This window comes from Calliphora vicina, chromosome 3 (genome assembly GCF_958450345.1).
Source record: "Calliphora vicina chromosome 3, idCalVici1.1, whole genome shotgun sequence".
In the NCBI taxonomy this organism is placed as follows: Eukaryota; Metazoa; Arthropoda; class Insecta; order Diptera; family Calliphoridae; genus Calliphora; species Calliphora vicina.
In genome coordinates, this window is record NC_088782.1 from 4335560 (window position 1) to 4339796 (window position 4237).

A 4237-nucleotide genomic window follows, 5' to 3' on the forward strand; every position below is an offset into this window, starting at 1 on the left:
TTAGATATAAGCAAAAACCCGCGATTTTTTCACCAAAAATTTTTACATATTTTTTTTTACATTTTTTATATTTTTCTTAAAGTATACTTTGGTATCTTCTATAAATTAAAATCGAACTATCCGTTTGGAAATTACAGATATATTTTAACTTTTTTAAAAATTTCCCTAGGGTCTACTGGTGCACAGTGGGGCAGAATCAAAATTTTTTGGAAATAAATCTGCCATTTGTCCGGTCCGATCGTGATAAAATTTGACGTGGGCATAGCCAAGTTTCGAGTTTAATTTATTAATCTGGGCCCTACAAATACTCCAGGGCGGCGCTTTTTACATGCCATTGCACTTTTTGTCCTAGCACGTGTTTAAAAATTGTACATGCTGAAGGTACCCTACTTTGCGCAGCCCCTGGAGCATTTGTAGGGTCCGATCCGACCAGCAATTTAGAAATGCGAGATTTATTTCCAAACAAATTTGATTCTGCCCCACTGTGTGATGTATTATTTAATTTCACTATTTTCGCAAATCGATTACTTATTAGATTCGTAGCACATATTTGTGGATATTTGATCTTTAATTGCAAATTTTGATTACAAAATCTACTTTCTCTCTGTGTAACAACAAACCACAATACAAAATCAAAATTTGTATTCATATTTTCAAACCATAAGTTTTCATTAGGCTTCTTTGTTAAACTTTAAGAATTTTGTTTTTCATGAATTTTACTCTAGAATTCTTGTAGATTTCAGTTTTAGTTTTTTTTGTTTTTTTTTTTTGAAATTTGTATCTTGTTGTTTTAAAACAATTTGAAACAAACTAAATCGTTGTTCGTATGATGAGGTGGGCGCACGCGCAACCATCATACCATCACAATAAGATGCTTCAATGCGTTCAATGTTTCGTTCTACCGGCTGTTTTTGGGAGCAGTTTCGATTTGGTGATTTTTTGTGTGAAATCGCAAATGTTGTGATCAGTAAGCATAGCAGCGGAACCAGCAGTAGTAGTAGTGATGCAATCTGACGTTGTTTGGCTCATACAGCCAAAACGTGAATTGTTATGCATGGATATTCAAATGACCATAAAAAGGAATTAAGGTCCAGAGACTGTTTGCTTGCATTGCTTGCTGGCTGGCTGGCTGCTGAATCACTAAACAAAAAACAAAAAATTGCCAACAATAAAGAAAAAACTCAAACATTTAAATGCGTTAAAAGGGTCTTTTGCAGCTCAAAACATAGCAAGACATCCATCAACTTTTAGGTTTTTTTTTCGTTATTGTTTACTTCAGTTGCGAAAGTATTATCTTGTGTGAATAAACGGCAAACTTCAATCAACAAAATATAACACCCCATTCTTCATAAATCCAATACATGCGACCATATCGATATATTAAAACGTCTGTATGTACGTCCATGACTCGTCGTTTCGATTGTTCAAACCACACAGACTATAATTACCTGAGATATTCCTCAAATATATCTAAATGTTAAGAAGACTACTACTGCAGCTTAACTCTACACATAATCTTTGTACATATGTACGTACATACATATTTATGTACTCGTATGGTTGTGCTTTGTGGTCCGTCTGTACGTCCGTCCGTTCACATGTCGGTTTGTTCATCATGCTTCATTCAGTCTGTGTCGTAAGAAATAAACATTGTTCACAGATCACTTACAAAAACAAAATAATAAAATAAAAGCGAAATAAAATATTAAACAAAAAAAAGTTAAATAAACAACAGTGCGAAGTCGTCAATTTGATGTCGAAGTGATGTCGCACGTTTCATTTCAAAAGTTCTTCATGTTTGTACACTTAGAAAATTTGTATATATCTTGGATTACGATTTTTAATATCCCCAACATTTTCGGATGATATCATCGAGTACAAGCCAAAAATAAGCTTTACCTCAACTCTCCGCTCGCCAAGGATTTTAACATCAGCATGGATCACGGCGAATTTATACAAGGAGTGGCAGTGTCGAGTTCAGGCCAATTGGAGCGAATTCATTAATATTTTATAAATGGAGTTTGACATTCGAAACTACGCTCTGATTATTGAATGTGTCAAACTCCACATATAAATAAATAATGAATTGTTTCCAATTTATCTGAATTCGCCAATGCCATTCGCCTTTTATCGCCTTGATCTTAGATATTAGGGTGGACATTCGTTCAAGGAAATTTTATAAATTAATCGATGACTCGAATAATAACAAAATTTTAACTTTTATTCGATTTCAATTTAACTCAAATAATTGACAAACCTAATGAATGGTTTGGCTGTTTTGATGGTTGAAGTTTATCTCGAACCTATCATCAGTCTTTATCCACTTGTGCTGCTTTACCAACCTGATGGTGTCGTAATCCAACTGCGCCATCGTAGCTACAGTTTAGCAGGACATCTTATTTGGTTCGTGTACATTGGAGGGTATCGAAAGATCATTAAAATTGTGATCGGTAAACTTTCAAAGTACAGAGTAGATATCGGGACTACCAGCAATTGTAGACCTTATAAAGCTCTAACTCCGTTTTCACCGATCTGACCCCAATGCCTTAAGCCTCAAGGTACTACACCATTTCCAATTGTATTTCTGAAGTTTCTAATTGCATTTCAGAAAATTCTAATTAAATTTCAGAAATTTCCAATTGAATTTCAGAATATTCCCATTTTTTTTTTCAGATATTTCCAATTATATTTCAGAACTTTCCATTTGTATTTCAGAACTTTCCATTTGTATTTCAGAAATTTCCAATTGGATTTTAGAAATATCCAATTATATTTCAAAACTTTCCATTTGTATGTACTTAAAAAGTTTCTAATTTGTTTTTCAGAAATTTCTATTTGTATTTCAGAAGTTTCCATTGGTATTGCTATTAGATGTTTCTGTAATACAAATGAAAATTTTTGAAATACAATTTAAAAATTCTTAAATACATTTGTAAAATTCTTTAATACAATTGGAAATTTCTGAAATACAATTGGAAATTTCTGATATACAATTGGAAATGGTGTAGTCTCTAGGTCATTTCATTTGTGTCATTTGTGCTGTATTATAAATGACGATGACTTCATCCTTGACTCTGGTGCGATATTTTTGAAGAACATTGTATCCTTTACAATTGTGCAGACTGGTATTGCTTTTCATGTCTCCTGGACCACAGCTATCAGTTGCATAGCATGCGCTCCTATAATAATTGATAACATTATCTACTCTCGACGGAATCCAGTAAGTCAACCACTTACTTTCCATTGGACCATCTAATCAATGCAAGATTCTGTTGGACATGCATTTTGCAGTTCATAATCCTTTCAGAATGTCTCATATAAAATTACATTTTTTGAGTTTCAATCATCACTTCATTTCACATCATTAGCAATTAGAAAATCAATAAAACAAGTATAAATAAATCAATACAAATGATTTAATTTGAACCGTAAAACTATTGTATTTTTTACCAATCCCATTTAAGTAGAAAATTGTTTAGAGTGTAAAAAAATTAATGATAAATATCACAACAACACGGCACACAATTACCTGTCCTAAGAAGCAGCAGCAGCAGCGGCAAATGTCAAAAACTCACCGCATTACTAACCATTCAGATGGATGATGATTGTACAATACGTTTGTACCACATCCATCGTACGTACGACCACAACCCTAAACTTGGGTGGCATTCGAATTTTATTTCTTACTTTATATTTATTTTTTAATCATTTCTATCAATGGACGAAGACGACAACTCCACCGTAAGTCCAACTCGTAAACAAACGAAACACAAAGACAGACTTTAGCTGAGCCCAACTAAAATTGAGTGTTGATACAACATTTGTCTACACAAGAGGCAACAAAACAAAAAAACACATGCAACACATTGAAATCAAGTAGAAATGTACCATGTAGTATGTAAGCGGCGTATGTTGGTACATAAAGACAGACAAACGGACAAAAGACAGAAACAACAACAATAGCAATAACACATCTTAAATCTTGTACCACACCATTAGTACGCTCTTCTGGTTGTATTTCTTTCTTCACTTTTAGGCCGGTAGGTAGATATTGTACCTCACACGTTGACACAAAAGAAATTAATCATTGGAGCATCTTTAAACACGGCTTGTCAAACAAAACCATCGATTTTTGGCTTAAACCAAAAGTGAGGTTTTCACCACAGCACACACAGTAACTCAATTTTGAAACATTTAGGCAAGATAAAACACAATAAATATTCAAAAATCGTTCATA